Raw genomic sequence first — 25,632 nt, 5'->3', positions numbered from 1 at the left:
TCCTGTTTTCTTGGCAATGACCTAATTCCCTCAGTGACCCCCTAGCCTAAATCCCCTCCATACTCCTCTGGTTGCTTATAAATGCTTCTCCAAGCTTGGCAGATCTTAGGGGCCTCCTACCTTTGACACTGCCCCTAAGGTGGCCCACGCTCCCTCCTGGTCCCTGGAATGGGAACCAACCAGAGAGAACTGCCCTGTACTGGGGTCACCCCTGCAGCAGGAGCAATGTTCATAAGGGGCTGCCATGGATGAGGGCACAGTCCCTGGCCTCCTCATTTCCTCTGCTTCTCTCCTTTCTTATCTGACCTTCATCTGCTTCTTCAGCGTTGGGCTTCCTGGAATATCTCCTACCTACTTCTAGTAGTTGCAGTTGAGCCAGCATCCAAGGTGCCCTTCTAGTTCCCCAGCCCTGGATTCTTCCTTAGGCAGCTGATCCCCTCTGACAAGAGAAGTTAAAGTCAACTCTCTTGCCAGGTGCCAGCTGTTTCTGAAGGCCTTATACTCTGCCTTGTTTGGGGACTTTGCTTATCAGGGTTTTAAAGATGGCCACCCTACATAAATTTAAAGGACGGATGACAAATGTTTGCAGATATATGACAAAGGGTTAACACTGGAATATACAAAAAGGTTTTATAAATCAATAACAAAATATATGAATGCTGCAATTAAAAAATTGGTCAAAGGGCTTGAACAGGCAATATTACAGAAGACAAAGTAGAAATAGTCAATATGCATATGAGAAGGTGCTTGACCTCACTGGAAATCAAAGAAACTCAAATTAAAGCAGGGACGAGGGATCATTTTTTCACTTTTCCAATTGGCAAATATCCCAATAAAGGTATAGAGAAATGGCCACCCTCTTGCCCTGTGATGAGACAATGGGAGGAGATCCTGTTGGCTGGAAGGCAACCAATTTCTGGAAGGCAATTTAGATGCCCTTGGCAAGCCTTAAAAATGTTCATAACCTTAGAACTTACAATTAGACTTTTGGGAATTTGTCCTAGGGAAACACTGGAGGATATGCCCAAGGATGTATATACAGTGATATTTACCTCATGCTATTTGTAATAGTAAAAAAAGGAGGGGAGGGAATGACTTAATGACCCATCAGTAGAGAACTAATTCCAATCAATGATAATTCATTCATATAATGGAATCTTATGCAGCCGTTAAAAATGATGGTGGACATCTGCATCCACAGACATCTCAAAAGAGCCCCATTATCCATTACGTTAAAAAAAAGGTTACAAAATATCATGTAGAATATGTTTTATGCTGAATTATATCATGTAGAATATGTTTTATGCTGAATTTTATACCCACACATGTCCATAGGCCCAGGAAGTGTCTGGAAGAGTGTTCACCCATTACTGGGTGGTAAGAATAGTGGGTTCTGTAGTTTGTGCCTTTGGGTAATGTGTGCCACATGACCCTCTGGGTTTGCCACTCACCCCTCTTCTCTTTCTGGAGTAGTTGACTCACCCTAAAGTCGAAAGACTAGCTATGCTCCCAGTGTAGGCTCAAGGGGATTGACCATGGAGACCCAAGCCAATGTGGATTATTCTGGAGCTCCTGGAAAACACCATTACATAACAAAGCTTACGGGTGTAAAACAATCATTTTGTAACAGATTCATTGTTAGGAATTTGGAGAGTGCACAAGCAGAATGGTTTATCTGTGCTCCCACAAAGCATGGGCCTTCAGCCAGGAAGTTGTAGGTGGCTTGCATGACTGGCATCCTCTGGAGAGTTCTTCACATACAGGTCTGACACCTACAATGACTGGAAGGCTGGGCTTAGAGCTGTTGGCCGGAACACCTGCTCATAGGCTGCAGGTGGCTGCTTCTTCAAAAGGAGAGACTCTAGAGAGTATTTCAAGAGACAAAGGCGAAAGTTACAACACTGCTTCTGAATTAGCCTCAGGAACCATACTGGCATCATTTCCGTCACATTCTGTTGGTTACAAGTGAGTCATTAAAGCCAGCTCAGAACCATAGAGAAGGGACATTAGACTTCATGCCTCGATGGGAAAGTGTAGGGTTATGTTGCAGAAGAGCATGTGTGATGGGAGGTCCTGTGGCCTCCTACGGAAAAGACAACCTGCCATAGACAGTCTTTCTTCTCCGCTAGATTCAAAGCTCAGAGACATGAGATTTGGAATAGCTGCAGTCACCTTGGACCCATAAAGAGGAAGCCTGTGCATAAAGGCAACTTGGAGGAGAGCCAAGGGATGCAGAAGAGCGAAAATGGTCAGGGGTGGCGGGGGCAGAGACAGAGAGAGAGAGGGAAGGTCCAGAGGGCGTCATTTGAAGCCAGCCCCATCCCCCGGCTCCTTAGTCCTGGGAGCCAATAATCCCCTTATGCTTAAGCCAGTTTGAGCTGGGTTTTCTATCTCTTGTAGAAGAGATGGTCCTAATCAATACAAGGGGATTTTACTAGAATCTTCCTCTCTTTTTTATGCTTTTCCACATTGCTTATATTTTCTATGGTGAGTCTGTCACATTTTCAGTGTTTTAAAAATTTTAAACTAAACAGCCATCTGTGAGTCATCAATGGCAATGACCGTGACTTTAGTAACCCCACATTTTGATCGATAGGAAGACAAAAGTCCTTTGCCTACCATTTTCTTTTCTTTGTCAGAATGTGGTATCCACACTCCCATCCCAGCATCCCTCACTAATTCCTAAGTTTTCTTTTTTTTTTTTTTTTAATTCCTGAGTTTTCTTTAAGCTTCAGGCACCTTCTAGTTATTCCATTCAATACACAGATCATTCTGACCTAGGGCCGTAGGTGTTAGAATGGACATTATCATGTGCTATGGGAGATACAGAGAAAGAGAGGAAAATTCCTACTAAAATGGAGATGAAGGGCACATTCCTGGCAGAGGGACCAGCTTGAGCAAAGGCCTGATAGTGAGACCACAGGGGCTGTATGGTTAGCATAATACAAAGCAAGTGATTGCAAAAATAGGGAGAAGACAGGTTGGAGCCAAAGCTGGGTTGGGAGGGCCTTGGATGCCAGGGTAAGGAGTTTGGGCTTCAACCTAAAGACGACAGGGAGGCAAACAGGAAGACAGACAGGAAGAAGGCAAACAGAAGGGTCATCATGAGATTTTGGGATTGGAAGGTATCTCTCACGATGGTGTGGATAATGGATGGGATAGTCACGAGACCACATAAGCAGACTGCAGTAATCCAAGCCATCAGTAGCGAGGGCCTGAGTGGCCTTGCGTTTATGTAGCTACTCTGTCCGAGCCCTACCCAACAGCAGGCTTGCCTTGCTGTTTATGTCCAGGACCTGTTCATGCGGGGGAGAGGTCGCTCTGGTGTTCTCAGAGCCACGTCGCACCCTTGGTCAGAGACCTTGTGCGCCAGAGCCCCTTTCCTTGGTTTCCCCACTATACCCAGATCCTGGCTCTAGTTAGGGTAAGTGGGAGGCAAGGGGTATCCATATCTTCCCTCATTCAATCCACCTGGCTGTGGAATACCCAGATTGGAAGCAAATCTTCAAATAATAACTTAAAAATATAGTAAATCAAGACCAGCCATCACGGACTACAAGACCTTATAAACACTTGACCTGGATTAGCCCATGTAATACTTTCAGCAACCCTGTGCGGCGGATACCACAGCCGTGTCCGTGACCAATGAGAAACCCGAGTCTCTGCGTCATTACTGTATAGACGCCGGCGCTGGAGGCCCCCGCCCGAAGTTGGCCCTCCGTTGGGCACTGCCTGAGGGTTGCACCCCCAGCTGCAAGGAGGGCCTCGGTCTTCACAGCTGGAACGCAGCCGCCTGCCTTCTACGGCTGCTCATGTGTCCAAGCTCAGCAAGGAGGTTCCCTAGTCTAGGAGGTCTCCAAGTTCCACTTCACCAGCATCCGCACCCCTGGTGGGGCGGGGGGGTGGGGGGGGGTGCGCAGCTTTCCTGCTTCCTCCTCTCCCTGGCTAGCATTCATCTCGTGGTCGCCCCACTGTACTAGAGGCCAGCTCCCCTGGGGTCAGGCAGGCGGCTCTCCCTCACCCCGGGGTCGGGGTGGGAGCACAGAGCAGGCTTGCAATAAAAGGTCAGACTTTGTGTGGCGCGGTGGGAGCCTCCCTGCTTCCCTGCCCAGGAGGCAGCAGGACCTCCTGTCTCTCCAGAGGAACGGGCTTCCTCTCCCGGGACTCCCCAGAAACCTGCCCCGGAAACCCCACGGAGGTCGGAAGAGGGTCTGCCCCAAGCTGCATGTCTCCTGTCATCCGCCACCACCTCCCCAACCTCTGCCTTCGCTCTTCCCAGTAAAGATCCCGTTTCAAAAGCAGATCATCTCTGAATGGGGAGAGGTGCGTATTGGCCCCGGCTCCTAGACCCGGGGGCCCACCCTGGAAAGAACGATGAGAGGAAGACGGGGAGGGCACGGGGAGGGCTGACACGGTCACTGGGCTGGAGGCGGACGACAAAGCCAGCCAGTTGGCTGCCCTTGCTGGAGTCAGGACACTTGGAGATGGGGGAGTCGGAGCGGCCTCAGCAGACGGAAGGGAGCAGTTGTGGCGGGTGGTGGCCCGTGGTCCTTTTGCGCAATAGCTGATCTAATCACTGGTCTCATACGTACCCTGGAAAGCTTTTTGCAGCATTTTAGCACAGAAAAGTGCTGCCTTTTTCTCTTTTGTGGCTCGAGCTGCTATTTAAGAAAGAAAAAAAAATCGATATGCCTTCTCTGCCTTTCAGTCTTTCCCCCCAAAAGGTGTTTCTTTGGGGAAGGGGTGGGGGGGTGGTGAGGAGCGTTTTTGTCATTCATAAGCTGTGGTGACAAATCCTTGACATCATTCGCGGTTCCTATCGATCAGCTCCATCCGCGGCACCAGAGGACAAATAGAAATCATTTGTCTGTCTTGGCTCCCAAACAACCCGAGACAAAGGGCTCCGCCGGCAATCAGCAGCTGGAGGTATTAGCAGTGGGTCAAGTTCGGAGGTCAGAGGTCAAACAGGTTGTCATCAGTTTCTCACAGCTATCAGAGCAAGGGCAGGGGAGGGGGCAAGTAAAACCCACCACCAACACAGCTGGTTCTTATTAGCCAAATCCTGCCTGCCTGTAAAGAGAGATGGGCCAGCCGGGTCCACACCCACCCCAGGGACACCCTGGGGTGCCGGGTTTCATAGGATGGTGGGAGGGCTGGGGGTGGCGAGGGGCCAGGAAGGAAAAAAGCAAGATCTGAGCTCTGCCTGCCACTATTCATCCTTCCCTTTCCCAGGGGGAAGCCCTGAGTTATTCTGTCCTGGGCCCTGGAAGAGAATGAGAGAGAGAGAGAGAGACAGACCTTGGGTTTCATTGGGAGTCTGAGCAAGCAAGTTAATCCTATAAAATTGGAAGTGGCTTAGATGGTCTGGGAAACATGGGATGCAGCCAGGGGACAGTTGAGTCATTTTAAGTCCCTGATTACACACCACCTGTTTAGGTTTCTGCTCCCACCCTTGGAAGGAAGAGCCCCAACTCTTAGGGGAATGAATCTAGAAAAAGATATATATGGTAAGAGGAGGGTGACAGATCCAGCCCCAGGGAAGTGACACCCATAGGAGGTGACCCAGGAATGCAGAAGCATGACTGGAAGGGTGGCAGCTAACCACCCATTTCACTGAACACTTAGCACCAAGGGTCTGGGCCCACTGCAGGGGTGATCTTACTTAAGCACCAAGAGAGCCCTGTGAGGGCTTATTGGCCCCATTGTACAGAGGGGGAGACTGACGCTCAGTGAGATGAGATCACCAGAATCGTTGATGCCATAAGGGATCCCAGCATGTATCTGAGAAGTGGACTTCCGTGGAACAAAGGAAGGGGGCCCTTGGAGTGGGGTGAACATTCTTCAGGGAATACAAGTGCTCCTGATGGGAATATGGTGGAAGCTGTAGATTCCTGATCCTACCCGCTGCTCCCTTGGCATGTCCCAAACACCCGGGGCCTGTGTTGTCTTCTGAAGACGAAAGCACCCGGAACTGGAACTTGCAGCTGCAAAGAGGACCCCCCACTCAGAGAGAAAGGTGACTCAGGAGCGGGGGAGCTGGTCCAGACTGAAGGGCAGGGCTTGTCCCCATTCACTTGTGCTAAATCCAGCTCTGGGGGGCCAACCATCCCTTCCAGTCACGGAGCGAGCATGGCAGCTTCTCTCCAGAGGCACAGAGAGACGGGAGAGGGCAGGGTTCGTGCACCCTGAAGACGGGTGACTTGCCGCTCAGAGGTCTCTGCTGGAATAGGGTTGCTGCTGGAGTCCAGGGGCCTCCAGGGGACCTGGGGATATGTTCTGGTGGAGCCAAGGAGGGAATTCTCTGATGCACCTGTTACTTGTTCCAGCTCTCTGGGGGTCTTTAATGAGAAAGAAAGGTAAAGGGGTAATAGGGTTGGGTAGATAGGAAAGTTTGAAGGAAACCTCAGTGATCCATGGGGGAAATGTCCTTCTGAAACAGGAGCGCTTAAAAAGAACTAAGGGCTCTGGGCACCTGGGTGGCTCAGTCGGTTGAGCTTCTGAGTCTTGATTTCGGCTCAGGTCATGATCTCAGGGTCGTTGGCTCAAGCCCTGTGTCAGGTTCCCCACTCAGCGTGGGGTCTGCTTGTTCTGCTGCTCCTTGCCCTTCCCACCACACACACACACACACTCTCTCTCTCTCTCAAACAAATAAAATCTTTAAAAAAAAAAAAAAGACTAAGGGTTCTGACTATAAAATATACACATGCATGCAAAACCAGTGAACTCTGAATAGGGCAATGGATCGTAACAATGACAATTTCCCAGTTGGGATATGGTGCTGTACGTACTGGTATGTACGTACTGGGGGAAACTGGATGAAATGTACATAAGACCTCTCAGTGTTATTTCCTACAATTGCATGTCAGTCTACAATTATCCCAAAAGAGAGAAAATGTATAAAAAGAGAAAAAAATAGTACGGAACATTCTGTTCCCTTAACAGATTTCTGTTCTCTGCTGTTCGACAGCAACAGGGAAAAGCGTGGGCAGAAAAGAAGCCTCCATCCATCCAGAAGCTCTCTCTGTGTAGAAGACAGATAAGAATGTCTACCTTATATTTAATCACCCATTATTATCCCATTTTTGAGGGGGAAACTGAGGCTCAGGGCAGTGGGTTCCTTGGCCTGTGGCCACATTCGCTAAAATGGCCTCCCACTTCCAATTGGCTGGCTAACTCTAAAGTGTGCCTTTTGGGGCGCCTGAGTGGCTCATTCAGTTAGGCGTCTGCCTTTCATTCAGATCGTGATCCCAGGGTCCTGGGATCAAGTCCTGCAACAGGCTCTGTGCTCAGCGGGGAGCCTGCTTCTCCTCTCTCTCTGCCTGTCCCTCTGCTTGTGCTCACTTGACTTGCATATGCTCTCTCTCTCTCTCAAGTAAATAAAATCTTAAAAAAAACAAACAAACTCTGCTTTTTCCCTTCCATACCACTGGGTCGGTGGCGTTCTATTTCCAGAGCCCCGTGAAGTGTGCTCTCCAAAGGTAGGCTTAGCCCAGAAAGCAAACTGTGCCAATACCACCAACTGTCCATTAAGCACATAGTCACCACATAGGCACCGAGATTATGCAGTCAAAAAACAAAAACAGGGGCCCTGTTCTCAAGAATCGGACTTGGCGGAGACCAGCACACGTAGGGATGAGCTGGGCTTAGGTAAGAGGGACACAAGGGGCAGAGAAGGGGAGCCCTGTCGGGAGCAGGTGGGGATGGAGGGCCTCTTGGAAAGGGGCAGCTAGGTCTCTTTATCCCTGGTTTCTTCTTTATTGTGGTAAAATACACATAACACAAAATTTATCTTACTAATGTTTCAGGGTAGAGCTCAGTGGTATTAAGGACATTCATGTCGATGTGTGACCATCTCTGGAACTCTTTGCATCTTGCGAAATGCAACCCCTGTGCCTATTGAACAAAAGCTCCTCCTCTGCCCTCCTCCTGGCCCCCCATAACCTCCCTCAACTTTCTGTCTCTAGGACCTTGACGACGGGCATCATACAGTGCTTGTGTTTGCGTGACTGGCTTACTGCATTCAGTAAGGGCCCCCAGGTTGCTCCACACTGTAGCGCGTGTCGCTATTTCCTTCCTTTTTAAGACTGGAGGATCTTCGCTTGTATGGGTGTACCACATTTTGCTCCTCTCTTCATCTGTTGATGGACACTGGGGTTGCTTCCACGGTTTTAGTGATTGTGAATAACGCTGCAATGAGTGAGCACGGGTGTGCAAGTATCTCTTGGAGACCCTACTTTCAACTTTTGGATGATATATCCAGAAGTGAAATTGCTAGATCCTAGGGTGATTCTATTTTTAATTTTTTGAGGAAATGGGGCACCTCTGTCTTAAAGATCATAAGGTTTTGGTTTTTAGGTGTTTTGTTTTTTTGGCTTTTTAAAAAAATAAGTAATGCGGCGCCTGGGTGGCTCAGTGAGTTAAAGCCTCTGCCTTCAGCTTGGGTCATGATTCCAGGGTCCTGGGATCAAGCCCCACATCGGGCTCTCTGCTCAGCGGGGAAGCCTGCTTCCTCCTCTCTCTCTGCCTGCCTCTCTGCCTACTTGTGATCTCTGTCAAATAAATAAAATCTTAAAAAAATAAGTAATATATGTACATATGATTTACAATTCAAAAGGTCCAGAAAGGTATACAGTCTCCCTCCCACCCCCATCTCTTGTTCACCCAGCCCTCCTGCCTGGAGGCAACCAATGTGGGCAGCTTCTTGCTTATTCCTCAAGAGGCTTCGGCGTGTCTAGACCAATAGGTCTATCTATTAGGGGGCTTTGATGGGTAGAAAAGAAAGAAAGGGCACCAGGTAGGATAGAATTGTCATGGGAAGGACTCAGCCTTGTGCTCTTAAATTTTCTTTGTTTAGGGTTATCTCTTATAAGCAACATATAATTTTAATTTCAACTCAATCTTAGGTCTTTGTTTTTTGATAAGGAGCATTTACCCATTTACATGTTTTTTCTGTTTTGGGGGCTGTTTGTTTTGTTTTGTTTGGGGTTTTTTGTTGTTTTGAATTTTTTTTCAACTGATCTGATATTCTTGATAAGAAGGGAAAGAATTTCTTTGGCAAAAGCAAATGTCTCCTGGCTTTACTGCTGGTTAGTTTTTATTCTTCCTTTCAAAGATTCTGTTCTAATCCCCACTGCCCCTTTCACCTTTCTTTCCTAGCGTTTCGGAAGAGGTATTTATTCCATTGCTGGTAAAATTTTGTTCAAAGTGTGTTAACTGGTAATCATTTCATGTTTTAATTTTGAGATCCTTAAACGATAAAGAATATATATGAAGGGGCACCTGGGTGGTTCAGTTGGTTAGGTGTCTGCCTTTGGCTCAGCTCATGATCCCAGGGCCCTGGGATCTAGCCGCACATTGGGCACCCTGCTCAGTAGGGAGCCTGCTTCTCCCTCTGCCTGCTGTTCCCCCTGCTTGTACTCTCTGTCAAATAAATAAAATATTTTTTAAAAAGAATATATATGCAGATTACTATAACCAACACGTATGTTGCCGTTATCCATCATTAGCACGCCAATAATCCACATATTGCCTCTTAGTTCCAAATCTACCATTGTTTGCCCTGCTTTGTGATCCTGGAGCTGGGCCCTGTATGTAGAGAAGTCTCTTATGGGCTGGCATGGTGTTCCGCTCTGTGAGGAGAGAGCTTGAAGGACACTGCACGGCATGGTGGGAGATGGGGTGGGGGGCTTCTCTTCCTGGTTCCTGTGTGCAAGTCTCGCACCCAACTGCCAACAGCAAATGGGAGACCCCGTGACACCGTAACACCCTCCCGTGAGTTACACGGCACCTCTGTGGACAGGTGCCTGCCAGCCATAGCATGCCCTCTGTTGTCCAGCTCTGGTTGAAACATGGCAGTGAACTTCTCAGGGGTCCACAGCCACACCTCCTCTCAGGCCTGTTGAGGGGCCCTTTTCCAAGTATGTTTCCAAGCACTTTCGTTTTTGTTTTTGTTTTTGTTTAAGATTTTATTTATTGGGGCGCCTGGGTGGCTCAGTGGATTAAGCCGCTGCCTTCGGCTCAGGTCATGATCTCGGGGTCCTGGGATCCAGCCCCACATCGGGCTCTCTGCTCAGCGGGGAGCCTGCTTCCTCCTCTCTCTGCCTGCCTCTCTGCCTAGTTGTGATTTCTCTCTGTCAAATAAATAAATAAAATCTTAAAAAAAAAGATTTTATTTATTTATTTGACAGAGAGAAGGAGATAGAGATCACAAGTAGGCAGAGCAGCAGACAGAGAAAGAGGAGGAAGAAGGCTCCCTGCTGAGCAGACAGCCGGACGCGGGGCTTGATCCCAAGACCCTGAGATCATGACCTGAGCCGAAGGCAGAGGCTCAACCCACTGAGCCCCCAGGTGCCCCATCCAAGTGCTCTCTTAACCCTAGACATAGTAGCTGCTCCCCAAGTTTGTTCCTTTAGAGATCTCATTTACTCCTCTTAGAACTTAACCCCCTTTCACTGGTTAATTTTTTTATATTAAATTTTCCCTGTGTAGTTCCTGCCTCCTGATTGGACCCTGACTGATACATTTAATATTTTTGTCATATTTGCTTGCTTCTATTGTAAGTAAATGACACACTGCAGTTATATGGCCATTTCCAATTCTATCCATACCCTTTCTCCAAGAGGGAACCATTATTCTGAGTCTGGGTGTCTCCTCCCATTAAGAAGAATGTTTATATGCATTCATATGTACACATATAAGCATATAAGTGGTACACTTTCCATATCATTCTGAATCTTATTTCTTTTTTTTTTTTTAAGATTTTATTTATTTATTTGACAGAGAGAGAGAACACAAGTATGCAGAGAGGCAGGCAGAGAGAGAGGGGGAAGCAGGCTCCCTGCTGAGCAGAGAGCCCGATGCAGGGCTCAATTCCAGGACCCTGAGATCATGACCTGAACCGAAGGCAGAGGCTTAACACATTGAGCCACCCCGGTGCCCCCTGAATCTTGTTTCTATTCACCCAACAGTACATTGTCTAAAACTATTTATGTGCATGTATAGATCGAACTCATTCTTCTTAAACTTTATAATATCCCATCAGAAAACGTATGTCATTAGTTCATTCCCCCATAGATGTTTTTCCCTTACAGACACTGTGTCCAGTATTTGGCCCCTTGTTAACAGTAATGTGGTGTACATCTGTGTATACATAGGCCAGAATTTCTCCAGGGAACATACCTGGAAATCGAATTTTCTGAATAGGTCATAGACTAGATACAGTTTTCAGTGTTACTAGATGCTACTTGTTTGCTCTCTCCTTGACAATATTTACATTTCCGCCAGCCATATAAACAGCATTGTTTTCCTCACATGTTCCCTAACACTTTGTATTATTAGGCTTCTTAATTTTTTCCAGTGTGATAGGTGAAAAATGGTATCTCATTTTTCTTTTCATGGCTTTAAAGGCCATTTAAGGATCCTCTTCTGTGAACTGTTGGTACTGTTTCTTGCTGTTCTGTTAGATTCTTTGTCTCTCTCTCACAGATTATGGGCGTTCTTTATACATTCTGATGGATACATTGTGTATTACAAATATCCCCTAGTAAATTGCCTGCTTTCTTGCTTATGGTATATTTTGCCCTAGGTAAAATGTAATTTTAATACAGTTAAGTAAATCTGTGTTTTATTTTATAGATCATTCTTATTGGGTCTTTCTGGTTTGGGAAATCTTTCCCTAACCTGACATATGACAATATCATTCTCTAATTTTTTTCCATTTGGGTCACTCAAACATCTACATTTTCATGTTGTGAATGATGTATCACTGCTCTATTATTAAATAGTCTTTCTTTTCCCTAGTGATTAGTGGTGATATCTCTAACATAGACCATGTTCCCATATATAGATATGAATATGTTCCTGGGCTCTCATTTCTGTTTTATTGGTTGATTTATCTATGCCTATGTTAATTAGGATTTAAAAAAAAACCCAGCTGCTGTAACAGGAGTTCCAACAAAATTTCAAGAACAAAGTTTCTATTTTATGCGCATAATAGAAGGTGTGAGTTCTGCCCCACGGAGCCATTCAGGAGCTCATGCTTGTCCATCTTGGGGCTTAGTCATTCCCCGTTGAAATCTGGGTCACGGCCACATTTGGGTTCCAGTTTGGAGGAAAAGCAGAGAAAACACAGAGAAGCCACTCCTGCTGCTTTAAGGATCATAGTCCAGAAGGGGGAATGTACCACTTCTGCTCATGTTTCATTGATGACACCATATTCTCATAGCCTCCCCTAACTGCAAAGAGGACCCGAAGATGTTCAGCACCCAGCTGGGCTGCCATGTGACTAACTACTGCTCTACTACCATGCAAAAATGGGAAATTGAATTTTGCTGGGCAACTAACCACCCCCCATCACAAACCCTGGCCAGTGTCACACTATTTTAGTTACTATCATCACTTGTTAGCTAGATCCCTTTGTGTTGGCAAATGGCTACCATGGCTTCAAGCGTCTTGTCCTTATTCACTGTTCACTGGTTATCTATTACTGCATTATCAATGACCCCAAAACTTGGTGGCTCAAATAATAAACTCACAAGTGAAGATGGCAGAGCAGAAAGATGACGACACTGAGCCTTTGAATTAACTAATCCTGCCTCAGAACATCTTGTTGTAGCGATGATAATTTGAGCTGGGTTTTCTCTTGCTTAATAGCTGAAAGCAACCTACCTCAAGATGGACTAAATTATGGTTCTGGAGTAACCAGCAAAGTCCCCACAGTTGAAACTAATAAAGGCTCCTTTCTCTCTCTTACTACTGGTCCAGCCCAGGTTGGCTAGGGTCTCTGGCCTTTGCCATGCTTGCTCTAAGCCACCAGCTAGTGGAGCAGCTGACATCCGTAGTGTTGACAGTTGCAATAAATAGTAGAGAAATATCCCTGGATGGTGTTAAGCCAGTAATGAAATGTTCCCTCCTGGAAGTGACACAAACCACTTTAGCTCATAATTCATTGGCCCCATGTAACCAAAAGAGACTAGGAAGCACAGTCTATCCTGTGCCAAAGCACTAGAAGTATCTGGTGAACAGCATTAATGACTATGACACATGCATTGAGGTTTATAAATTTCCCTCTAAACACTGCTTTACCTGCTCCTTACAAATTTTATCTAGGACTTTCATTACCATTCTTAAATAACTTCATTTTAGGGTAGTTTTAAATTTATGGAAAAATGGTGATGATGGTACCTAGAAGGTTCCCATGTACCCCACACCCCAATTCCCCTATATCATTATCCTGCATTAGAATTGTATATTTGTCATAGTCCGTGGACCAATGTAGATACATGATTATTAACTGAAGCCCATGCTTTATTCAGATTTCCTTACTTTTGACCTAATGTCATTTTTCTGTTCTGGGATCCCCTCCAGGACACCACATTACATTAATCATCATGTCTCCTTAGGCTCCATTTGGCTGTGAGTGTTTCTCAGGCGCTCCTTGTTTTTCATGACCTTGACAATTTTAAGGAGGATTGGTCGGGTATTTTGTAAAATGTCACTCAACTGGGATTCGTCTGATGTTTTTCTCATGATTAGACTGGGGTATGGGTTTTTGAGAGGGTGACCACTGAGGTAAAAGGCCATTCTCATCACAGCACACCAGGTACACACTATCAACGGGACTTATCACTACTGATGTTGACCTTGACCACCTGGCTAAGGTAGTTACCCTTTCCTTCTCTCTTTCCCTATTCTTTGGAGGGAAGTCACCACACTTAAGAAATTAAGCTCTACCTCCTGGAGGGCAGAGCATCTACACAAATTATTTGGAATTTTACTGCACAGGAGATCTGCCTATTCTCCCTGTTAATTTATTTATTCAGTAATTTATTTGTATTGGTAAGAACTCATGGATATTTGTTTACTTCGGGTTAATAACCCAATACTGTGTTATTTGTTTTGTTGCTCAAATTGTTCCACCTTTGGCCACTAGGAGCTCTCAGTTGGCTCCTGTGTCTCCCAGACATTCCTCCATCCATTATGAGTTGTTTCCTATTTGGTTACTTTCTTACTCTCTGGTTGGGCAAAATGCTCCTGGATCATCTTGTATATTGCCTTCCTGTGTTTTGTCCTAGAATCAACCATTTCTCCAAGGAACCCTGGTCCCTTTTCTTGAAGAATGGTATTAGAAACCAAGATCTAGGTGCCAGGCATGATCATTGCTCTTGGGATCCTTCTTTCTAGGTCCTCTGAGCTAGCCAAGCAAGGAAATATAAGTGTGTATACTAACCCACATGTGCACACTCATCCATATAAAATTCTATATGTAACCATCTGTATTTATAGTAAACTAAGTATAAGTTCATTCAGACAGCTCCAACTCTAAACCATTACTAGGTGGATCATTTTAACCTTAACCCCTTGCTTATCTGTAACCTCCTACTACAGCAGTCAGAAGTCCATTTACCTAAATGTTCAGTTCCCGCATACATGTATAGTGGTTCAGAATCATTAACCCTTTCACCATCATTTAATTCTAAATATTTAAGTAATATTCATTGATTTACTTTTAAATCATGAATTATTTAGAAGTTGGGCTTTTAGTTTCAAGACAGAGAAGGTCTTGTTAGCTCTCTTTCTATGGTGGTTTTCTAAGTTTCTTGCACTGTGGTCGGAAAGCATGTCCTAGATAATGTTGATTCTCTGGAATGTTTTGAGACTTCCTCTGTGATCTAAAATATGTTCAATTTTGGTAACAGTTCCATGTGTGATTGGAAAAAAATGTATAAATTTTGTACATCTACTCTATGCCATTAAAAACATCATTATGAAAATGCAGAAAGTATACAAATGTTTGAGATAATGTGAAATGAAAAAAAAAACCCGCTAAACACATGCTATGTTTGCAACAATGTAAACTATTGAGGCATAAAAACAAAGACTGGAAAAGAATAAGCAAAAATGGAAAGTATCCACTATTATGGGGAGACTCTAGATAAAATTTTTTCTCTTCTCAAAGTTGTGTTTAATGTCATTTTATTTCTATAATTTATAAAACTCTAAAAAATATTTATCCCAGAAAATATTGGTTTGATAAGTCAAGAAAAGATGAAAAGTATTTAATTCAACAGTGTTTGAGCCTCTACTACATTCATCACTGTGTTGGATCCCAGGGATCCAGGAATGAGAGGTCAAGACCACATTCACACACACACACAATCTCACTGCTATCTACCTATCTCTGTACTACTTACCCTGTGAGGCCGATGTTACTGTTTTTATACCCATTTTTACAGAGTTGGAAACTGAGATTCAGAGACGGGGAAGCAACTTGTCCAAGGTCACACCAGTGACAGAGCCAGGACTCAGGTATGAACTGTCCAGCTCCAGGTGGAGGCTCTTTCATGTAAACCCCTTGTAGAAAATAGCTCCTTTGCAATGCACTTAGTGCCATAAGGATGAGAAAAAATATTATCAAACATCCCCTGGAGGGGTAGCTCCTGTGAAAGCAGAAATTGAAGACCAGAAGCCTAAAGTAGGTGGGCGGCTGGGCTGACACAAAGCCTAGTTGGATGTTTTGTGCAGTAAGATTCTTGTCCCTTGTTGACCACAGGAAAGATCCATCCAACTGCCCTAGGGGCGCAAAACCGTGGGGCTGGGAGCTCAGAGCCACTGCCGCCCATGCTAGTGGTTCAAGGTGGGTGACAGTTCCATATCCAATTAAATATAGTGTGTAGGGGCACCTGGGTGGTGCAGTCAGTTAGGCATCGGACTCTTGGTTTTGGCTCAGGCTGTGGTCTCAGGATTGTGAGATCGAGCACCAAGTGCCGAGTCTGCTTGTGACTCTGTCTTCCTCTCCTCCGACCCTCCCCGTCTCAAATAAGTAAATGAATCTTAAAAAAAAAAAAAATACAGTGTATACATTTTGGTCCATCAGTGTATATTAATACAATATATCAATTTAAAAGGATTATTTAAAGATCAGTAGGACTGGAAAGGTGAAAAAGGTGCCTAGGAGAAGAGCATTCCAAGCTGAGAGAGGGGAATGTGTGAAGGCCTTAGGAGAGAAAGGAGCTGGGGCTCTGAAGACATTGAGAGCCCAAAGCTGGCTGGGTGGTGGGAGCCAGAGAGAGGTGGAAGCAGGCAAGCTGTGGTAGGGGGGGTGGTGGGCAGGGCCAAGTCATAAGTAAATAAAAGAGGGATGAACATAAATGAAGAATAACTGAGTTGCATTACAAAAGCCAATAATTACCCCCAGGCTGCTACCCCCCACCCCCTTCCCAAAAAGTCTGGGGCAGCATAGACTTCATCCCAGATGCTCTGGGGTGGGAAGGACCACTCGGGAGGCCAACACACCACGTTCCCTCACTGCCGGTGGCCATACTGGATTCCTTGACTGTGGTCTGGCCACCCCCCGACCCTGACCTCACCCAGGGGCCAATAGTGTCAAGGCTTATGGCCAGGAGGTCAGCCTCCTAACTGGTGTGAACACCTGCCAGCGCCCGGCCTCTGGCCTTGCTTCAGGGGGTCTTCAGCGACTTGGGGCGCTGGGAAGTGATGGTCCAGTGAGGTGGTGAGGACCGTTCCCCACTGAGGTGTGTCTATGCCTGGGTGGGGGTCCCGCTGCCTTGTTAGAGGTCCCTGGGTCAGCTGTGACTCTGGGGGTCTCTGTGTGTGCACTGGTGAAAATGGGGAGGAACCCTGGAGCCACCTAGGGGAACGGGAGGTGCTAAGTATGAGAATAACTCATTTTAAGCACTTGGCAGTGAGCCGGGCACATAATAAGCCCCGCATAACCGTGCGTGTCCTTTCTACCCCGCTACCATTGCTGGGTAAATGGTAACCAGGACAGGACAGGGTCGGTAACCGCTGGGTGGACCTCCGCGGGGTGCGGCCCTCCCCCCTCGCCCCGCGTCCCTATCCCTCCTGCCTGGCCAAGGGCAGCGCCAAGGGCGGCAGCGCAGGGAGCAGCTTCCCCGGGCAGAGAGCGCCACCCCCACCCTGTGGGGCGCGGGTCCTCCAGAGCAGCCAACTTCATTTCCACTTCAATTTTATCAGTGGCCGGGGAGGGGGGCGGGAGATAGGAGACCCGCCCCGACACGAATTAGCCCTGAGATTGCCTGATAGGCCGACTCCGGTGCCGGCGCGCTTGCCTCCCTTGCTGTCCTTTGTGTCCGCCTGGCCTCTGTCGGCCTTGCCGCCCTCCGCTCCCGCTGCACCGCCAGCCAGGGTTTGTTTGCATTTGGCCTCATCTTCCAGACCTAGGCGGACTCGACAGGGACTCCCACCCGCGCAGGGCCAGACAAGGTCACCCTGGGGCTGCTAGGTGCTGGGGACGGGCTGCTGCTGTCCCCGCTGTTGCTGTCCCCCGCAACCCCTCTTCCCCGCCTGGGGAACCTGGCTCTGTGTGGGGCCTCCTACAGGCCATCCCATTTAAACTTCCCAAGAACCAGGAGCAGCAGCGAGGAGCAGAGAAAAGGAAACTGAGGCTCAGAGAGGCAAGGATACTCGCTCAAGGTCACGCTGCACCTGAGTGGTCTGGCCAAGGTTTAGACTCAGATCTGTTCAGGAGCCTTGGTGAGGGGGGATCAAGCATATTTACACAGTGGCTATTTTCCCCTTTTTTTCTACTACAAAAGTCCGGGGAAATTGCAAGAGAGGAGGCCATGTGATATTGGGGGGAGAGGGGGCAGTGGAGGCCCTCAGTTTCCAAAGGGGGTAGGGTAATGACTTCTTCTTACTCCTTTTGCCCTCACACCCTCCCCCAAGATCCCTCCCCAATTTCCCCTAGGGCCCCCACCCTCACTCCAGGCCTGACCTGGAAAAACACTTTCCTGTGTTCCATTCAGCTAGACTAATGGCAGAGGCCCAGCTCCTGGCTCTGGGACCCAGGAGATCCCTCCCCAGCCCCTTCCCAGGGCCCAGGGGGAGGTGAGGCGAGCCCTGCCCTGCTCCCACCTCCATTTCCGGGGTGCTGCTAGGGAAAATTTATGCCCTTCTCAGGTTTGGGAACCGATCCTACACTAAAAAGAAAGAAGAAAGAGAGAAAGAAATGATTTTAATTTTTTTTAGGTCCAGAAATGAAGCAGAAGTGAGTAAATTTTAATGAAACGGTGCAAAAATGACATCATTTACTCAGAAATCATTAATTTGTCAGCATTAATATTTCAGCTACAACATTGCCTGTCATTTTGTGCCTGCAATGACTGATAAATCTATAAAAGCGTGCTGCTAATTTACTGAATATTTATGTGCAGTGTCATTTGCAGAGTAAGAATGGAATTTATTTCGTGCCGAGTTCTGCGGGAGAACATTCCCCACAAACCTTCACCCTGGGTGGGTGGGGGAGGGCAGGGGGAGACTCCAAACTTCCTGGAAAACTGGTGATAGGTTGGGGACCAAGGGGGGGCCCCAGGGCTCAGCGCCCCCCAGCTCCAACGCACTTAGGAGGGACTGCCTCACCTTTGCTCTGATGGTGCAAACACTGTTGTAATGCCCTTCCCTCCCCCCATCTTGGCAAGTCCAAATTTGACCTCTCCTTCTGGTCCTCTTCTGGGATGTTTCTGGATTCCGCTGCCCCCACACTGCAGTGGAGTGGGGCTGGTCCTTGGAAGAGGGTATGGCAGGGCAGGTGGGCTCCAGGTGCTGGATGAATTATCAGCAGAAGGGATCAGAGAAGAGGTTAAGTACTGGATGTGGGAGTGGGACAACCTGCATTCCAATTCTGGCTCTGTGAATGGTCTCAGAAATCTGGGTCTCAGTGTCCTCATCTGGAAAATGGGGATGCTACCAGTATGCATGTAAAGCTACTAGTTGAGGACCCGGGAAGCATCAGCAGCTGCCATTGTTGAAGGAATCACTGCCATAGTCCCTGCTCCCGAAGAGTCCCTTTCCCCATATGGGAAGTAGGAGACCCTGGGACCCCAGGGCCACAGCCCTGAGAGAAACACAGTCCTCACCGGACTCCTAGCTTTCCCACATGGGTCTGCCTCCCAGCCTCACAGGAGAGCCCATTCCCTCTTTCCATGCCCTCTTCGCATCTGCATGCTTGAATGACCAGAGTTCTGGAGTATCTGTCCAGAAGCAGCTTCCTGAAGCCCCCAGATGGTGTTTCCCTGCCCCCGGGAGCTCTTTGGTGGTGGGAGGGGGGGAAGAGCTGTCCTTTGAAATGCCTCCATTTTACAGGGAGCAAAATGGAGGCTGTGAGAGGACCACCAGAGCCTGATGACCCCTTGTCCCCATGTTCCCATCCCCCATCCCAACAAGAGCACAAATCAGGAGACTTTGAGTTTTGCACAATTTTGCTCAATTTCCTGCCTGAATGGCACAGGGCCTGACCCTCTGCAGGTGCTCAGGAAATGTTCGTGGAATCAATAAAGAACAGCTAAATCTCCTATCTTCTGAGAGCTCTTTGTCTCCTCCCTCCCTCCTGCTCCCCACTCTCCATCAGGGACCAACTCCTGTGTCCTTCTCTGTAAAGTCTCTCAGACTGTTCCGTTTACTCCTTTGCCAGCGCTCCAGCGGAGTCCCTCATTGATGCTTACCTGGACCACTGCAGTAGGCTGCTCACAGATCTCCCTGCCTCCGTTTCCCCCTCTGATGCTGTCAGCACAGAGCTGCTAGAGCTTTCAATGGAGCAGTCCCGAGAGTGCTACTCCCATCTCAGAGAGCTCCCGGGGCTCCCTGCTGCTGGGGTGGGGGAAATGGCATCCAGCGACCCTCCGAGTCCATCCTGCCCTGCTCCTCCTCTTAGCTCTCTCGAAGACCCAGCTCTGTTTTGAACGTAGGCATCCCACACTTTCCAGTCTCCCGTCCTTTATGGCCCCCTCTGCGCATGTCCCTGTATTCCTCATGGCCAAATCCAATCTATCTGGCAAGGCTCATCCCAACCACTCGAGAAAGCTTCCTGATCCCCCTTCAGAAGGAGAACTCCTCATTTCAAACAGGGTCACTGCACAGGGGGCCCCACTTTCCCTCCCAAACTGGTCCTGTCAGCTGGAGGAGGGAAGGGCTACCCATTGTCTGAATCCAGGGGAGGACTCTGGACCCGCAGTCAGGGGACCTGGGCTCTCATCTCACAGGGAACCTATGAGTGGACTTTCCTGTGCCTATTTCACAGATAAGAAAGATGAGGCGAGAGGCTAAGATACCTGCTCAGTCCTCACACCTCGGCTCTTAGCTCCAAACCCAGTGCTCTTCTGCTTTCTTAGAATAACCCCCAAGATCTCTGTGGCCCAGAAGGCCCCTAGGACCCTCTCCAGGCTCACTCCCTGCTGAGTGGGAGCCACAGTGATCTTTTGGCTGCTTCTTGGGCACTCTAAGCTCATTCCTACCTCTGGGCCTTTGAACTTGCCATTCTTTTGGTCTGGAAAGTTTATCCTCATCATCCAGGTCTCAGCACTAATGTAACCCTCTCACCGAGGGCTTCCTTGCCCACCCAAACTCAGATGGGCTTTTTATTTTATTCCCACACCACATGAAATAGGCTTCCACATCTGCGTGCTCCATGGTGGTGGGAACCTTAGCAGCCTGCAGGTCCCAGTGCCCCGCTCAGAGCGGCTGGTGGTAAGATAGAGCTATGCTTTGTTGCCCTGCCCAGATGCAATGAACTCTCATCTGAGAAGACGAGGGGTGAGGGCTCTGGGGCCGGTGAAGAGATGAGGGTGGTTGGGGGCAGGGGTGTGGTAGGGAGGGGACACCAGGAATAGAAGGTGTAGCCTGCTACCAGAAGCTGGATCCAAGAGCACTGAAGCAAGGAGGTGCTCCCCCATCCTTGTCCTCACCATTTTGCACCCCCCAGCCCCCCTGCCCATGCCTCACACTCATTTCCTTCCTGGAGTCAGTCTCATTTGCTTTCCCTAAAAGCTGCTGGAGGAGCCAATATGTACGTGATGAATATTTCATCTCCTGAGCGTGGGTTTGCGGGAGAGCTGTGATCACCTAGGGAGGGAGCGCTGCCCAGCCGTGTCTGGGAAGAAGAGGCCCCGGGAAGGGTGGGGAGGGGGGCGCTGGCAATGGGAAGGGTGTCTCAAAGATGCAGATTCCCAGGCCCACCCCCCCGCTCCTGGAGACAGCCTTGGCATTGGGAGACTCAGAGCAGGTGGGGCAGGCGTGAATCTGGGGTGCAGACGCCACCCGCCTCCTGGAGCTCTCAGCCCTTTCTTGGAGTTCACCTCTGGCCAGGGCAGACTTTGCCAGAAGCTCAGAGGCTCAAGTTGCTCAGCCCGTAGGTTCCACTGGCATGGCAGTGGGCGAAGGTGTGGTCTGTCCTGGTTATGCTATATAGTAGCTTCTCAGCTAAGATCCTGCAAATGACCTCATCCCAGGGACTGAGGCTGGGCAAGGAAGGAGCACACAGATAAAACGGTGAGCAGTAGAGAGGAACAAGGAACGTGAGCAGCCACGCCCTCCTGCGCCCCTCTTCCTTGACCTCTCCATGGTGCTCTTCCCTCGGTTTTGACCATGGCATCCCCGTCTCCGCAGGGAGGGTCAGCCGAGCTGCTCCCGTGCTGGAGTCTGATGGTCCCGGCTGCCAGTCCTCTGCTCTTTCACCAGGGGAGTGATCTCTGAACCGCTCTGAGCCTCAGTTTCCCCATCTGAAAAATGGTGTCGGTCATGTGACCTGACAGGGTGATTCTGAGGGGTGAGCAGAGTGCCTGGTACACGCACCCCCACACATGCACACCCACACCCACAGACCCACCCAGACACAGTACCACCATTACCCTTCCTCTAGCATCTACCTCCAGCCAGAAAACAAAGGACTATTCATTCCCTCCTCCGGGAAACTCTCTTCTCCCTGCCACCACGCCACTCCACAACCTTGAACCTCTGCTCCCTAAGGAATTGGAGTTGGGGGGTGGGGGTTGGTGATAGGGAGAAAGGCACCTTGCCTCCTGGGCCTCCACCAGCCCTAGGACCAGATGACCCCGGCCGTGGACCGCGAGCCCCCAGCCACAACCCTCTGCAGCCAGCTCCGGTCCCTCCCCCACCGGCCAGGAGCAACCCCATCACTCTCATCCCCACCCACCACATTACCCTCTGAATACTCTCATTATACCATTACTAATTAGGGCTGCTCAGCAAATTGGCGGCTGCATTAGAGGGAGACAGTGTGCGGGAGCATATGGCATAATATCGTATTAATGAACACTCTAAATTCAAACCCGGGTCAGCTGCTCGCTTCTCGCCGGTGTCACCCACGCTAAAGTGGGGGGGGGGGGGTGGTGGAAAAAAGCAGTCAACCTTTCCCTCGCTTTCCTTGCCTCTCTCCAAACACACATTCCCCAGCGTGGGCTGGGCTGCCGGAGGTTTTTATCATATCTGGCCAGTGGGGAGACAAGAGATTGTGGGCCTACAAGGGGGATACAGAAAGGACCTCCCTGTCTGCAGTCATGTATAAGCACATGCTTAGCTTGGTCTTGAAAAATAATAATTAGTAATAATAATAAACCAGGGCACGTAGGCCAAGCTTCACACCCAGATTATCTCTGTCTCCCAATATCCTTTGCAGGGGGATCACAAGGAACTGAGGGCCACTAGAGGTCATGGAGATTTCTCCAGGTTGGAGAGTGGCTGAGCTGGGGAGTCCAGGCAAAAGGGAGTAGCCTGAGGAAACTCGAGAAAATCCTGGAACAAGACCCAGCCCTACCCACGCCACCCAACCCAGTAGCACCCACAACGCACAGAGCCCTGAGGTCATTGGTTTTCCCTGGGGGTGAGGGGATCTGGCAGATCATCCATGAATTCAGAGACAGGACTCAAGACATGGGCTTCCTTATTAGTATTTTTAAAGTAAGCTCGGGGCCCAACATGGGGCTCGAACTCATGACCCAAGATCAAGAGTCATGTGCTCTACTGACTGAGCCAGCCAAGCGCCCCCTCTCCTCCTGCGCCAGGCTTCCTGGGCCATGCTGGGAATCCATCCCCCACATCCAAATGAGAATGTGGCTTCTAGAGTTCAAACTGGCAAGTCAGGAATGGACAAACGGTCCTTGCTTCTCTCTCTCCCGACACTGTGCCATATTGGTTAGAGGAATGCAGAATGACAAATCCAAGGGCTGGTCTGTGAGTCTTGGAGGGGCCCTCCTGCTCCCAAATCCTGGGAGAAGGAGGGGAGTGGGGACACATTTGTGAGTGGGGGCCCTGTTGGGGTAGTTTGAGGCCGCCTCCAAGGCTCCTGAGTGGAATGGAAAGCCCCAGACTAAAGCTGCCTTCTCCTCCTTTTCCCTAGCCAGGGGCGGGAGGGGTCAGTGCACCCTGATTCAGGGTCCTAGACACCCTGATTGGCTGTTCTTAACCAGGCATGAGCTGGAAGGACCTCCCTCTGCCATCCGTCTCTCTGCCCAATGGGGTGACCTTAGCGATCTTCTAGCAGAAACCAGTTTCCTAAGCTCCTGATTCCTCACTTCTCAGAGTGAAGGGCTGTTCCATTCCTGGTGCCTGCTGAGTCCAGAGACCCGGGAGACTGGTCCTCTCAGGCACAGGTCGCCTATCTTGGCAGCTGGTCCTTCTTGCCCTGTTCAAAGCATCCCTTGATTTTGCCCCCCTTGGGAAGCTTTCTCTAAGATCACAGAGTCGCTGACATCCGAGAATATCTTAGAGATTCATTTTATGTGATGTCCCCAAGTGAGGACCAAGTGTCTCTCTCTCTCTCTCTCTCAGAGAATGGAAGGGGGGAGAGAGCCTGGTCGGTTTCCAAACAAAACAAAACACTTCCTCCTCCCTCTGCCTTCCCCACCCCTGCTCTGGGAGCCCCATTTCCTAGGATGAGGCATCATTTGAGTGTCAAGTATGTGTATGGGTTCTCCAGGCGGGGAGGCAAGATGGATTTCAACTCCAAATGAGTCATAGTGCAGACCTCTTTCGGCACCTTCTCTGGTTTCAGTCTTTGTGAATTCTCTTTCTGACACCCTTGCTGTCTTTCTCACGTCAGGGGATGTGAGGATCTGCAGATGTGCCCTGTCCATGAAAGGGCCACAGCGTTGGGAGACCCTTGTCAGAGCACTGGACCCCCCCCCCCCCCCACCAAGAGGAGGCTCTCCTCTCCCAAGTCTGAGGGGGACCCAGAGTTCCTATCCACATTTGGGTGTATGTGATGTGCGTGTTGGGGAAAGATTAGGGCTGAGGGCATCCTGACTTCCTTCGAGGACCCCAGTGGGGAATTGGGGAGAATTCACTTGAGCTCTACCGTCCGTGCTGCTGCAGAACTCCAGGGAAAAGTGAACTTTCTGCTTACTTTTCTGTCTGTTGAATGGGTGTATTAACAGTAGCTTAACCAGGATTGGGGATGCTTCTGTGAAAGTTTGAGCTGTGGCACAGCTGAGTACCACTCCCTCCCTACCTCCTCATCTAGCTCGATGGGGGGGGGGGGCAATTTGGACAAGTAGCCGCCCCTCCACTGTGCTGTTGGGCAGGGCAGAGTCGGGGACACCCTTCCGGTGCTACCCCAGACTAGCAGTTTGCACAGCTCCCCGGACCAACAGGGGATGTGAGAGCCTCTCATCCCCAGACCTGCAGCCCCCAGGAGAGGCAGCCCACCCCCAGGGTCGGGGGGGGCCTCTAGAACCCCACTCAAGCAGGGCGAAAGGAGTGGGACCCAGGGAAGGCAGGCCTGCAGCCTTGGCTCCATGGGCACTCTGGCCCAGGACTGTCTGCTGGTCTACCCTCTGCATCCCCACTGCCTACAGCACTGGCCATCCCAGGCCACATCACCCTGAGCTCTCAAGTTCCTGGGCATCACCCCTGCCTCGCTCCGCCATTCATGCTGTGGTCATAGGATCATTTTCCTTTGTCTCTAAAACCTGCAGATGAACTCGCTCCTCCCATAGCTCTCCGGGCAGGGGAGCCCAGGAGGAGTAAATAATTGTCACCCCTCCCAGCCTGGACCAGCCAGGCAGAACGCGGGATTGGGGGTGGGCAATCAAGCCCTGGATGCCAATTACCCCCTCCACAACCCATAACCACCACCACCACCCACTGCAGCCAGAATCCCCCACCCCTAGGAGAGAAGTAAAGCCCGGGAAGGGTGTTGACTGGTCTCTGGATTTTAGAAGCAGCTTGTGGAGACTTGCCTAGGCCTGGAGCTGCCCCCCACTGCCTCTCTCCAGAGCCAATACTGTAGCTCTGTGTTGAGGCTCCAGCTGGGCTGTGCGTGCGCACGTGTGTGCGTGCGCACGTGTGCGCCAAGATTCCAAGGACACCTGGCCTCTTCCCCAGGGAGAGTGGCTGAGCTAGAAAGGAGCTAAGAAGTCATCTCCTTGGAAGCCTGAACTTGGGACCAGGGAAGTAGGGTGACTTGCCCAGGTGACAAAGACAGCAAGACAGAGCCCCAGGTCCGCGTAAAGTGGACTTTGCGTGGGTGAGCCCTATCGCTACAGCTCTGCGCAGAACCCCATCCTTCCCCTTTGTACACAGCCTTGTCCCACTGGCCCTAGATCAATGGCCAGAACAGAAGGACCCTCTGGAGTGACTAGTGCAAAAGGAAAATGCAGAGCCCCTGTTCAACATTTTGAAGCCTTCCAAGATGGCAACAGGAGAGCATCAAGCCATTAATGCTTCTAAGTGCAGGGCCCGGCGCGCATATCGCTGCCCATGAGCCAGGCCCACTTGCCCTGGACTAGGACCTTGTCAGTTTGCTTCCTCGGCAGCTGTGAAGGCCTTGGGGAAAGCCCCAACACACATTCTAGAAACCTC

Source organism: Meles meles, chromosome 18 (genome assembly GCF_922984935.1).
Source record: "Meles meles chromosome 18, mMelMel3.1 paternal haplotype, whole genome shotgun sequence".
In the NCBI taxonomy this organism is placed as follows: Eukaryota; Metazoa; Chordata; class Mammalia; order Carnivora; family Mustelidae; genus Meles; species Meles meles.
This window is presented reverse-complemented; position numbering follows the sequence as displayed.